General features: G+C 40.5%; 1 protein-coding gene and 1 long non-coding RNA gene across 14 annotated transcripts in view; one reads left to right on the top strand and one right to left on the bottom strand.

Annotated features, from left to right (window-relative positions):
• Positions 1-14,403, bottom strand: part of JADE2 (jade family PHD finger 2) — a 143,961-nt gene that overhangs the window by 117,125 nt on the left and 12,433 nt on the right. For 2 of the 13 annotated variants that reach the window (XM_081502852.1, XM_081502870.1), the window contains exon 2: positions 14,190-14,241. The exons of 8 other annotated variants lie outside the window; for them this stretch is intronic. The gene's annotated coding sequence lies outside the window, so the exon portion shown is untranslated. Of the gene's footprint in view, positions 1-2,755; positions 2,871-14,189; positions 14,242-14,403 lie in introns of those variants that run through there. 3 more of the 13 variants (XM_081502868.1, XM_081502855.1, XM_081502878.1) reach the window with 2 other exon arrangements.
• LOC145510737 (uncharacterized) lies at positions 2,970-13,496 on the top strand. The gene is made up of 2 exons (XR_014057259.1): positions 2,970-3,203; positions 13,223-13,496. It is a non-coding gene; the product is annotated as an uncharacterized LOC145510737 (long non-coding RNA).

Genomic DNA, 14,403 nt, shown 5'->3' with positions numbered 1-14,403 from the left:
CAATCTGTGTCCTCCTTCGCCTCTCAGAGTCACAGCCCCATATTTGAGGGCCAGGGCCCTTTATTGGCTTGTTTCAATAGCCTTCCAGTTCAGTGCTGCACCTGATGAATGTACTGAGAACACAGATTCTTAGTCCCCTCTCTACACTACCTGAAACAAAATCTGGCAGGGTAGATGCTAGGGTACACTTTTTTTTTTTTTTAATTAGTTTATTTTCTATTTTTTAACTTTACAATATTGTATTTGTTTTGCCATACACTGACATGAATCCACCATGGGTGTACATGTTTTCCCCTTCCAGAACCCCCCTTCCACCTCCCTCCCCATCCCATCCCTCCGGGTCATCCCGGTGCACCAGCCCCGAGCATAGGGTACACATTTTTAAAAAGCTCTTCCAATCATCTATGCAGCCAGGATTAAGAGACCCTTTGTCTAACTAGCCACCTAGACTCCAACCTCTCCCTGCTCCAAACCTCCCACTCACAGCTATAAGCTTAAATTTCTTTTATTTTTTAAAAGTGTTTATTTCTTTATTTGGCTGGGCCCGGTCTCGGCTGCGGCACTAGGATCTTCGTTGCAGCATGTGGGATCTTTCCCTGTAGCACATGGGCTTCTATAGTTGTGGTGTGCATGCTTCTCGCCAGTCGTGACATGCAGGCTTAGTTGCCCCTTGGTGTGTGGCATCTTAGTTCCCTGACCATGGATTGAACTGGCATCCCCTGAATTAGAAGGTGGATTCTCAACCACTAGATCACTAGGGAAGTCCCATAAGCTTAATTATCTTAAAGTTCAGTTTATCTCATGTCACTCTCCTGCTCAAGATTTCCTGGATGGCTCCCCACTGCCTACAGGACACTGCAAAGTCCTTAGTGTGGCCTTCAAAAGCCTCTCCATCCTGATCTACTCATGTCCTGCTAACCCTTGCCCCATCCACAGAGTCATCCTTCCCTGTAACAACCTCCTGACCCTACTCTCTCTCCTTGTCTGGACTTTAAGATGTCAGCTCGCACAGCAGAGCACACTGAAACAGCAGTGATCCTTTCCTAAGACTTTGAGCCCTTCAATAAGAGGAATGAGGAATTATTGCTAAAATGCCCTCTTAATTCAAGAGCCACGCGTGCAGCTTTAAATGAAGAGGGTTTTGTATGGCCAGAAGATGAAAGGAGATCCGCCAGCAGATATAACACAGTAGCAGTAATGTATAAACACAAGATAGCAGGAGAGGTGGGGCTCATGACTAATTCAAAGAAGATGGTATTTCAGCATTCTCCCTGCTTTTATTCAAGCCCAAAAGACAGAGCAGGTCTGGTAAGCATTGGTGCCAAGACCATGTTTCAAACTGCCTCTTACGCTTTTCTGTCCCCATTCCTAGACAAAAGCAGAGAACATTTGGATCTTGTTCAAAAGGTCAGAAGTGTCTTACTAACATGATTAAACAATGTGTGTATTTGGACTTTGCTCCATTTCCTATAAAGAAACACCTAGCTCAAAACAAAATAAAGAATGACTATGCTGGGGAATGAGGTGGGATGAATTGGGAGATTGGGATTGACATATATATACTACTATATACAGTATTTTCTGTATAGCACAGGAACTTGGTGCTCTGTGGTGACCTAAATGGGAAGGAAATCCAAAAAAGGGATATATGTATATGTATGACTAATTCACTTTGTTGTACAGCAGAAACAGACTTAGCAATGTAGAGCAACTATACTCCAATTTTAAAAAAAGGTGACAGTGTTGACTGACAGCAGAAGTTATTTCAGAACATGGCCTGGAAATTGTTCCCCCCAAGTACTTCAAAGTGAAAAGGGACTCTAAAGAACTTCTGACCAAATGTGACAGAAGAACCTCTCAAGAATCTCTGTTTGCTCCCTCCCAAAGCCCTACTACAAACAACCATAAAGGAATAAAAAGAGTTACACACTGACAAGTCTATGCAAATAGGGGAGGACGTGGCAGCAGGGGGAAGACATGGCAGCAGACGGAGTACCTCAGCACATTTTTGAAAGGCAGGAAGCAGTGGTGAGCCACATGGCAGCACAAGGAGGCTAAAGGCCTGATGCCTATGGAGGGCTTCCGGATAAGAAGTGGGCCGGTTACTGGGACAGGGAGGGCAGAGCTGCTCACAGGAGGGACTGGTGGAGACTGCATGAGAGCACAATCCCACTGGGCAGTGGGGTCACCACACCTTGCTTGCCCCTGCAGGAAACATGAAGTTCCCACTGGGGAACTTGGGTCAGCTCCTCAGGCACTGTGGAAGCTGAGTATGGAGTACAAAACTGAAACTATGGGGAATAAATGGAAGCTCTGAAACTAAGAGGTAAACTTCCAGCCCCTTTTTCTCATCGTGTTTCTAGGAAGCTTGATAAGCAGGCATATTCTAGACTGAAGACTCAAGAACTCTTTTGTGAAGAAACTGAGCACACTCAAGGGAAAGACCTATAGATACATACATGATATGGATACAGACCCCCAGAAGAAGAGCCACTCAGATCAGCCACCCTCTACAGGGAAGTCCACTTACAGACAAGATCCACCCATGCATGCTGAAAATCCAGTCATCTGTTCAGCACATAGTTCCCAAATATGATCAGAGAGCCAAGATCCCCAGACATTTAATGAAAGCCTCAGACATGAAAAGTACGTGTGGGGGAGGGAGGAAGAATGCATATGTTTAGAGAGAAGAAAGCATTACAAATGCTATGAAATATTCAGGGAGAGAAAATAAGATTTCTATTTCAAGACTCACTTTCATGAAATGTCAAACACCAGGGATAAAGAAAAGGCTCCAGAAGAACTCAGAAAGGAAATACAGGTCAGTTGAAAGGATCAGGGATGAGAACGACATCAGACCTCTCAGTAGCAACACTGGAAGCTACAGGATAATGGAGTCACAGATTCAGAATTCTGAATGAGAATTATTTTAGCTTAGAAATCTAAACTCAAACCATTAAGAGAATGGTAGAACAAAAAATACTTGAAGACATGGAAGATCACAAATAATTTGCCTCTCATGCTCCCTTTCTCAGGAAGCTCTCCACCCAAATAAGAGAAGAATGAAATACTTTATACTCTGTCACTCAAATAAAAGAACAATCCAAGAATGAGCAAGACATACCCAGGAGAGGGCAGAGGCATTCTCAGGATGATGGTGAAGGATATCTGGTGCCAGATGGGCCAGATGGATTACCTAACAGGTGGGAATAGGTAGGAAATTATGTTCAGGGGCTATTAGATGGTTGGAAGAATTAGCAATAAGTTTACCAAAAACTGAGTCAATAAAAAAGTCTAAGGCAACTGCTACCTACAGATAACCCCACAACACATAAACTGTAAAATAAGATAAGGCAACACAAAACAATTTACAGAGCTATAATAATGTTAACACAGATTACTGATTAATCAAATACTGTGATGTACAGTACTGGGAAGCTGGAGAAAAGGGGAGGAGGATGTAGGTAGAAGAGAGTAAAAGAAATCAATCTTCATATCTCATGATTACAAATAAATGGGTAATGTTTAAAATCAACAAATGAACAAATGAACACTATAAATATATGATTTAGGAAGGTTAAAACTAGGAGAAACAGCTGAAAGAGTTTAACTGCGTACCTCTGGGCATCAAGCAGGGAGTTAGGATTGGGTGGGATAGGAGGCTACTATTTTTCACCACGTGCCTTTTAGTTCTATTTGACTTTTTAATTTGGGGGGGGGTGTATGTGTTATTTTTATGAAATTAAAAAAAATTACCTAGAGGGGTGGGATGGGGAGAGTGGTGGGAGGGAGGTTCAAGAGGGAGGGGACAGGGACATATGTATACCCATGGCTGATTCATGTTGATGCTTGGCAGAAACCAACACAACACTGTAAAGCAATTATCCTTCAATTAAAAATAAATAAATTCTTAAAATTAAGAAAAATTATTAGAAAATATTTTAAATTTAAATATTTAAAACTCACCCAAGGGCCATATGACTTGAAAAGGTCAGTTTACATTCCAATCCCAAAGAAGGGCAATGCCAAAGAATGTTCAAACTACTGTTTCTGTAGTACAATTGTGCTCATTTCACATGCTAGCAAGGTAATGCTCAAAATCCTTCAAGCTAGGCTTCATCAGTACATGAACTGAGAACTTCAAATGTACAAGCTAGGTTTAGAAAAGCAGAGGAATCAGAGGTCGAATTGCCAACATTCGCTAGATCATAGAGAAAGCAAGAGAAGTCCAGAAAAATATCTACTTCTGCTTCATTGACTACTCTAAAGCCTTTGACTGTGTGGATCACAACAAACTGTGGAAAATTCTTTAAAGAGATGGGAATCCCAGACCACCTCACCTGCCTGCTGAGAAACCTGTATGCAGGTCATGAAGTAACTGTTAGAATTGGACATGGAAAAATGGACTGGTTCAAAATTGGGAAAGGAGTACGACAGGCTATATATTGTCACCCTGCTTATTTAACTTATATGCAGAGTACATCATGAGAAATGCCAGGCTGGATGAATCACAAGCTGGAATCAAGATTGCCGGGAGAAATATCAACAATCTCAGATATGCAGACGATATCACGCTAATGGCAGAAAGTGAAGAGGAACTAAAAGCTTCTTGATGAAGGTGAAAAAGAACGGTGTAAAAGCTGGCTTGAAACTCAACATTCAAAAAACTAAGATCATGGCATGCGGTCCCATCACTTCATGGCAAATAGAAGGGAAAAATGTGGAAGCAGTGACAGATTTTATTTTCTTGGGCTCCAAAATCACTGCAGATGGTGACTGCAGCCATGAAATTAAAAGACACTTGTTTCTTGGAAGAAAAGCTATGACAAACTTAGGCAGCATATTAAAAAGCAGAGATATCACTTTGCCGACATAGATCCATACAGTCGAAGCTATAGTTTTTCCAGTAATCATGTATGGATGTGAGAGTTGGACCATAAAGAAGGCTGAGTGCTGAAGAATTGATACTTTTGAACTGTGGTGTTGGAGAAGACTCTTGAGAGTTCCTTGGACAGCAAGGAGATCAAACTAGTCAATCATAAAGGAAATCAACCCTGAATATTCATTGAAAGGACTGATGCTGAGGCTGAAGCTCCAATACTTTGGCCACATGATGCGAAGAGCTGACTCACTGGAAAAGATCCTGATGCTGAGAAAGACTGAAAGCAAAAAGAGAAGGCAGCAGCAGAGGATGAGATGGTTAGATAGCATCACCGACTTAATGGACATGAATTTGAGCCAATTTTGGGAGACAGTAAAGCCTGGTGTGCTGCAGTCCATGGGGTTGCATAGAGTTGGACACAACTTAGCAACTGAACAACAACAAAATTTTAAATTGACAAACTATTTTTTTAAGTGTTAAATTTTCATTAATTACACCTCTGTGATTTATTTCTGTCCTATTGCTCTTCCTCACCATTCATTTATTCATTCATTCATTTTTTTTTTCAGTCTTAAATACTGATTGGAAAAATGTAGTAGGTTGCTAGAAAGAACACATTTGGGCTCTACTAATACTAAAAAATTATTTATCTGAAATCCAAATTTAACCAAGCTTCGGTATTTCTCTATGTGTGCTAAATCTGGCACATTAAAATGTGATTCTTCCATTAGCCCCACAAGTTAATCCTGTGGCTAAAGATAGGGCGGAACCAGAAAGTTTGTCTGCACTTAATAGTCACAGTGTGGGAGAGGACATAGCATGTGACAAAACTTCCTGGTTAGATGCTGAGAAGCAATCTGGTATCTAGTTATGGCATGGTGCCAACCAGTCCTTGGCCAGTCTTGGTGAGTCCAAAAGTATTATCAAGTGCAGTTCTTGCCCTGTGACTGGCAGCTGTGTCCACCCCAGGGCCCAGCACCTGGCATCCTGCCTCTGTCTGTCCCTCAGGACATAAGAGATGAGCCCAGGGCTCTTGGCATTCATCACCAATCCTTTCCTGCATTTTCTTTCTTGAGAAGGGACAGGGCAAGATAAAAAATCACCTTATTTTAGCTAAATTCAGGAGTGAAACCACATCCATATCATCCCTTCTTGCCTTTAATAAAAAACCAAAATTGCTAGTTTTTTTTTTTTTCTTTCCTGTCAGGCCTCGTGGCTTACAGGATCTTAGTTCCCTAACCAGGGATTGAACTCAGGCCCCAACAGTGAAAGTGCTGAGTCCTAATCAATGGACCACCAGGGAATTTCCCCTTCTTGCTTTTTATTGAAAAACTGTCTCCTTTTTTATTGAAGTACAATTTTTTATATAATGAATAACCTCACTCTCTCAGCTTTATTTATTTACTTTTGGTTGTGCTGGGTCTTTTTTGCTGCATGTGAACTTTTCCCTAATTGTGGCAAGTGAGGGCTATTCTTTGTTGTGGTGCATGCAATTCTCACTGTGGTGGCTTCTCTTGTTGTGGAGCACAGGCTTCAGGGTATGCAGGCTTCCAGTAGTGCTGGTGTTTGGGCTCAGCAGTTGTGGCGCATGGGCTTAGCTGCCCTGAAGCATGTGGGATCTTCCTGGACCAGGGATCGAACCTGTGTCCCCTGCATTGGTAGGCAGATTCCTAACCACTGGACTACTAGGGAGGTCCCTGAAGTATACTTGATTTACAACGTTGTGTTAGTTTCAGGTGTACAGCAAAGTGATTCAGTTATAGGTTATTATAAGATGTGGTGGTGGTGGTTTAGTCACTAAGTCATGTCCGACTCTTGCGACCCCATGGACAGAGGAGCCTGACAGGATACAGTCCATGGGATTCCCCAGGCAAGAATACTGGAGTGGGTTGCCGTTTCCTGCTCCATTATAAGGTATAGGTCCTTGTTTTCCATTATACATTATTATAAAATATAGCTCCTTATTATTTATCTATTTAATATATAGTAGTGTGTATCTTTTAATCCCAAACTCCTAATTTATCCCTTCCTCTCCCCTTCCCCCTTTGGTAACCACAAATTTGTTTTCTATATCTGTGAGTCTGTTGTTGTTTTATAAATAAATTCATTTGTATCATTTTTTTAGATTCCACATATGAGAGATACAGGATATTTGTCTTTCTCGATCTGACTTACTTCACTCAGTATGATAATCTTAAGGTCCATCCATGTTGCTGCAAATGGCATTATTTCATTCTCTTTTATGGCTGACTAATACTGCACTGTGCCACATACCATATACTTATGCATTCACCTGTTGATGGACACTTAGGTTGCTTCCCTGTCTTAGCTATTCTAAATAATGCTGCTGCTGCTGCTAACTCACTTCAGTCATGACTCTCTGCAACCCCATAGACGGCAGCCCAGCAGGCTCCTCTGGCCATGGGATTCTCCAGGCAAGAATACTGGAGTGGGATGCCATTTCCTTCTCCGTAAATAATGCTACTATGAACACTGGGATGCATATATCTTTTTGAATTCGAGTTTTTCTCTTTTCTGAATATATGCCTAAGAATGGGACTGCTGGATATATTGCAACTTTTAGTTTTTTAAGGAATGTCCACGCTGTTCTCCATAGTGGCTCCACCAATTTACATACCCATCAACAGTGTAGGAGGGTTCCCTTTTCTCCACAACTTCTCTAGCATTTATTATTTGTAGACTTTTTGGTGATGTCCATTCTGACTGGTGTGAGGTGATATCTCACTGTAGTTCTGATTTACATTTCTCTAATAATTAGCAATGTGAGGCATCTTTTCAATCAAGCCTGTTGGCCATCTGAATGTCTTCTTTGGAGAAATGTCTATTTAAGTCTTCAGCCCATTTTTTGATGGGTTGTTTGGAACAACTACCTTTTCCAGCAAATTTCTTACACAAAAAGTGTACTATGTGCTTACTTAAGAGTTTCACTCTCACAGAGAATTTTGTTCTTGAAATGTGGGGAAATCCTCTACCGCCACTGACCAACAGTAGGAATGTTGGGAAAAGGTTCTTTGGGGTTAACAGAATTAATACAAAGGATACATGTGTCCTCCTAAAAGCTAAAATTATCTCTGGAATATATAAATTCATAATTTGGAAATACACATACATAAATGTATATAGAGAAAGAGAAAGAGCTAACATTTGGATATTTAAAAATGAGGGAGAACGCAAATATAAAGCATTATTGAGTTTTTGCTATTAATTATACCTTATGTGCTGCTGCTGCTGCTGATGCTGCTGCTGCTAAGTCACTTCAGTCGTGTCCGACTCTGTGTGACCCCATGGACAGCCGCCCAGCAGGCTCCCCCGTCCCTGGGATTCTCCAGGCAAGAACACTGGAGTGTGTTGCCATTTCCTTCTCCAATGCATGAAAGTGAAAAGTGCAAGTGAAGTCACTCAGTCGTGTCCGACTCTTAGCAATCCCATGGACTGCAGCCTACCAGGCTCCTCCGTGCATGGGATTTTCCGGGCAAGAGGACTGGAGAGGGTTGCCATTGCCTTCTCTGTACCTTATATGAGTAATGTCAAAGGCAACCAGGCAGGCAACAGGTTTCAGAACTCCAACTGGGATTAAGATGATTAGCCACAGTGTCCTATTCTGTAAAATTAACAGGTAACAAGAGAGTTTGCTTTTTAAAACACATTTTGAGCTCTTCCTGCCATATTTTTTTAAATTGTGAAATATTTAATTATTTATCTGGTTCAATCATGAATTTATTGTAGATGTGCGATGGCTGGGAGCTCAGTTCAAGTCAAGGAAGCTTTTTTTGTTTTTCAGACATCTCTAGTAAAGTTCTTCTATTTAAAGATGAAATCTAACTTTATAGAGTTCTCCCTCTTTGGCCCTATGCCTGCCTTGAAAAGCAATGAAGAATGAGCCATCTTTTACAAACAGCCCTTCAAAGATGGGAAGACAGTCCTAGGACCTCTCCAATGGTGTCCTTTGGTCCCATGTAACCTGGTCTCCGACTTCCCTCCTCCACCTTCATCCATGTGAGCACTTCAGTTCATCAGTGCTGTGCTTAAAATAAGGCAAACTCAACTCTTGGTATGCCCCAAGGCATACAAAATAGCAAGGAACTATAACTTTCTGTGATCTGAGAGCTGAACGTCCATTCAGTTAGGTTAAAGCAGCCACTCAACTGGTGTTTTAAAAATACCAATTTTAACATTTCTAGCAGAGAGAAGACTAATCTAATTCAACAGAAAAAAAGTTAAGCTTACATTTACAACAGGTTAAAGCATTCATGATTTTGATTTTTAAAAAACCCACCATCTTGTATGAATATAAAAAATGGATTAACGAACTTTTGCACAACAGAAGCTAACCTGATTTTAATCTTTACTACCTTTGCAATAAGGAGCAGAGTAACTTCCTGCAATAGGAAGCCTTTGGGGAATGTAATTTTCACTGCCTTGTGATGTTAATTTGAGATAATTATCATAAGCGGACTAAAAAAAGTTGTGCATATTATTTGTCTCTCTGAGAGCCTTCTGCTGTTGGCTAGGCAGGATACCGAAGAAGCCCTGGGAGAGGAATATTTAGAATTTAGATATTTAATAGCCGTGGATCCCAGAGTTTCAAAACTTTTAATGTTTCCCAGCTTTGGCTGGGAAAGCCATTCTCTACAAAGGCTTGAGAAGCCAGATCCAAGAGCTCTCTCCAATTGGTAATTTTAATGCACCTCCATTTTCAACTTTTCCAAAGCAAGATGGGTATGAACAAAGCCGTTTCTCCAGGCCATTTGGCTATTTTGGAATAGTTTTGTCACGTATGGAGGGAAACTAAGTATTTTTTTTCATTCGATACCTCCAGGACCATTATGAACTTAGGTTATTTGCTGAGAAAAAGGAAGCCCTGGAGTCTCTGGTTCAGTGCTCTCATCTGACCGCCCACTAGGAGGCCTTGAGCCATTTTCAGGAGCGTTTTTACCTGTTGGGACTGGCCCCCCTTTTCAAGACCAAAATCAGAACAGAAGAGCTGAAAGTCCTGGAAAGGAAATAAGGACTAGCTGTTTTTCCAGTCTCAGGCCTCCATGCCATGGCCTCTAGGCAGGGGGGTCTTCTACAGAGCACCAGCCACAGAGTGGGAGCCTGCACAAAGAGAAGGGAGGTTTTGCTCAAGAGCGTCTGGAAACATTAGAATGTGCCGAGCAGTGATTGCAGAAACTGTTCGCCAGCGTTAAAGAGGAAGCCTATGGCTGATAGATGTGGAAACTCAGGTGCAAACTTTCTAGGGGATACTTTGGCATAGTAAAAGTGTGCATGTCCTTCTGAACCAGGAACTTCACTTTTAGGAGTTTGTCAGAAAGAAAAAAAACCCTGATGTCCACAGAGGTTTAGGTGAAAGAATGTCTTAGTGGAAATAATATTTTTTATTATAATTTCAAAATAGGAAACTGTTGCATTTCTGAAGGAACAGTTTAGTTCTGAATTGTCTCATACTTAACAAGGACAATAGCAAACCTGTCAACTACGTGGTTGGTGAAACCAGGAGAAAAATGTAACCTCTGAAGTGTATTTTAGGACCTGCCAGAGGTGAAAACAAGCAGGAAACCTGGTGAAAACCTTGAGTAAAGAGGGGATGTATAGCCTCAGAGAACTCAGAAATCTCAGCAACGATTCCCTTCTGGCAGGGGAGGACCCTACTATGAAAAGGAACTATGAAAACAAGGTGTAAATTGAACAAAGCAGAATTGGACACTGAAAAGTCTTGGAAAGCACTGTAAAAAAACACAACAAAATTTAAAATGTGGGTCCAATTTTCCTAGAGACAAAGGCTGTAAAGAAATCTGGGAAACAGAAACTCTCCTGAACCAAACTTTGAAATCCAGGGGACAGGTGACTTCTCAAGGGGTCCATGTCAGAAGTTCATCACTGTGGAAACAGAGAGCTCCCCCAGCCCCACATTTCAACCACTTCTCCAGGGCAACAAGCATTACTGCAAACAGTGGACCCAAACCTGCAAGACCCTCAAAGGAAGGAAAGTATGGGCCAAAGAGTTCTGTCCAGCCAAACTGATCTTCAAGTACACAGCCTGCAGACAAACATTTAAAAATCTGTAAGAAATCAGAGAATACTATTCTCATGAGCCTTTTCAGAGGAACCTGCTAGAACCATGTGACAGCAGTTACAGCACCCCTGAGCAAGCCTGAAGAAATCAGGATAAAAGGACCTTCCTTGAGCATTGGCTGTACTAAATTGTAGAGATAAGAGTAAAACAAATACAGAGATTGGGGTGACAGATCAGAATGCAGATGTTACATGCCTTACTTAATATTGTAGACATTTTTCATTATTAATAAAAAATTGAAGAGAGAAAATAGGAGTAAGAAGTTTACTGATCACCTCAAATTATTTGACTCAAAGGACAGTACTTAAAGTTTTCAAATCAAGTAGAAGCTTAATCATATTCAACATAAACACTAATTCTATTGACTGAATGGCAGAGGAGGCATGAGGCAGAGAGGGTGAAATTAAAAGGTAATTTTATCGTTGCTCATAGAAGAGAATCAAGATACAGTCCCCAGAGAGAGTAGATCCAGGGTATTTTACAAAGGTAACTTTTAGAGCAAAAATACAAATCTTCCTAAATATAAAAACTACATTAAGAAAAAGGGCAAATACAAAAATACATAATGAAAACACAACATAAAGTAATATGACAGAATTGAAACCAAATATATCTGTCAATTCAATAAATATAAGTGGGTTTAACTCATCTATTTTTAGAATGGTTTTCAAAATAGATTGCAAAGCCTAATCCAACTCTAGGCTATATACATCTATGACAAAATGACTCAGAAAGGTTAAAATGAAAGGATGGGCAAAGAAAAGCAGACCAGAAAAATATAAACATTAAAAATCTTAATATCTGACAACACAGAATTCAGGACAAAAAGCTTCAAATAAGATAAAAAGAAGTACATTTAAATGCTAAAGGCTAGGAAACTCATCATAAACATTTAAACTATGAATATGTACCAAATAACACAGCAGGAACTTTCACATAATACAATATAGAGATGCAAGGACATCTAGACAAAGGCACCTTGTGGCAGGGCCCAGCGGTAAGGCCAGGTAAAAAACACAGGATTGGAGATGTATGAAACACAGCCAATACTCAATGCATAATCATTTGGTCTACCGCACACAATTAACATACAACACAGTTTAGTCAAAGTAGTGAAAATAGAAAAGGGTAATGAACCACTCCAAGGGGAAGTCTCCCAGAAGGAGGCATCTCAGCAGTGGTCCTCAATCACTCAACAGGTTTCACAACAAGCCTGAGTGAGCAGTCACCCTCTGCTCCAACAGTTTCTGGCAGTTTTGGTATCGAACAGCTCTTGGCAGACTGGGACTTCCCTGGTGGCTCATACGGTAAAGCGTCTGCCTCCAATGCGGGAGACCCGGGTTCAATCCCTGGGTCGGGAAGATCTCCTGGAGAAGGAAATGGCAACCCACTCCAGTATTCTTTCCTGGAGAATCCCATGGACAGAGGAGCCTGGCAGGCTACAGTCCGTGGGGTCGCAAAGAGTCGGACACGACTGAACAACTTCACTTCACTTCACTTCACTTGGCAGACTAGAATCTGGTTCTCCAGCAAAGAGCTTTCAAGTCACCTGACTCAATGACCTTTTTTTAAAATATATATATATATATATTTGTTTGGCTATGTTAGGTCTTAAGTTGTGGGACATGGGATCTTTCATTACGGTGCACAGACTCTCTAGTTGTGGCATGGGAGCTTAGTTGCTCCACAGCATATGTGATCTCAGTTCCCTGACTAGGATCAAACCTGCGTCCCCTGCTTAGACCATATATGGTCTTATTTTAAGGAGTCCATCAGTAGGGTATAATGATTACACCACAGGGACTCTTGTCTCTATCCAGTGTTCCTTCCTTCTATTCCAGTGAAGTCTTTCTGCAGATTACCAAACAAAATTCTTAAAGTAACACTCTTAATTTCTAACACTAAGACATTCACAATTCTACATCAGACATTTCAAAACAACTAATATGGAAGTTCACATTGGCCACTGTGACTCCATTTTGAACTACTTAAAACAGCTTAAATTCTATCAGCAGTAAAAGAATTGAATAGAAGTATTCTAGAGAATTTTCTAAAGTATCTTCTAGAATTTTCTTAAAAGTTTCTAGGCCCACAATTAAAAGCCTAAAATATCTTGCCCTCAAATATGTAGCGGACTTAATAATTTACTTCTAAGTGAGAGTGATGGTATGGAACCTATGAGTCCATGTCATACAAGATATTGCAGCTCTCCCTTACTTCTTCTTGGTTTGCTTACTCTGAAGGAAGGCCTCCACCATGTGAGGACACACAAGCAGCCCTGCAAAGAGTCCATGTCAGGAGAAGCGGAGCCCTGAGACAAACAGCCATGTGACTGAGCCATCTTAGAAGTGGCACCTGTGGTCCTACCTAAGCCTTCACATAACCAAAGCACTAACCAGCAAATGTATTGAAACCTCATCAGAGACCGTGAGCCAGAACCACCTAGTTAAGCTATGCCCAAATTCCTAATTCACAGAAACCGTGAGATAATAAATAGTTATTGTTTTAAGTCACTAAGTTTTGGGGTAATTTATATTCAGCCACACAACGAACACAGAAGGAAAATAAAATTTTAAATTTGACATAAAGTGAGCTGCCACTAACAGACTAAAGGAAATGTTAACAAATTTTTCAGGTAAAAGAAAAGTGAAACAGATGGAAAGTAAGAAGTAGAGAATAAATGAAGAATAACAAATAAAGTGGCAAATATGTGTTTAAATCTCATGTTTCATTCGATGCATGATACAGGGTGCTCGGCGCTGGTGCACCGGGATGACCCAGAGGGATGGGATGGGGAGGGAGGTGGGAGGGGAGTTCTGGAGGGGGAAAACATGTACATCCATGGTGGAGTCATCTCAATGTATGGCAAAACAAATACAGTATTGTAAAGTTAAAAAATAGATAAACTAATTAAAAAAAAAATCTCATGTTTCATCAGATTTTAAAATATACCATAACAATAAGACCTAAATAAATGGAGATATACCATGTTTATGAATTGGAAGATTCGATATTGTTAAGATGTTAATTCTCCCCCATTGATCCATAGATTCAATACAATCCCAATTAAAATCCTAGCAGCTTTGTTTTTCTAAAAATTGAGAAACTGATGGGAAAATCTGTATTGAAAAGCAATAGACTAAAATAGCCAAAACAATTTTGTGAAAGAACACAGCTGAATAACTCAAATGACATGATCTAAAGACTTACCATAAAGCTACAGCAGGAGTTGACGAAAAATGTTTTTCATGTTTTTAAACAACTGAAAAAAGAAACAAAGAAAAGTATCTAACAGGAATTATATAATAGACCACCCTTTACAGAAAAAGCTTGCTCTTTGAGCTACAGTAATCAAGACACTATCGTATCGGTAAAAAGATATACACATAGATCAATGGAACAGAATAGGGTCCAGAAATAGATT

The sequence above is a fragment of the Giraffa tippelskirchi genome, chromosome 6 (genome assembly GCF_054371585.1).
Source record: "Giraffa tippelskirchi isolate mGirTip1 chromosome 6, T2T-mGirTip1v1.2.pri, whole genome shotgun sequence".
NCBI lineage: Eukaryota > Metazoa > Chordata > Mammalia > Artiodactyla > Giraffidae > Giraffa > Giraffa tippelskirchi.
The sequence above is the reverse complement of the archived record's forward strand: the minus strand, read 5'-3'. Positions and strand labels throughout refer to the sequence as shown.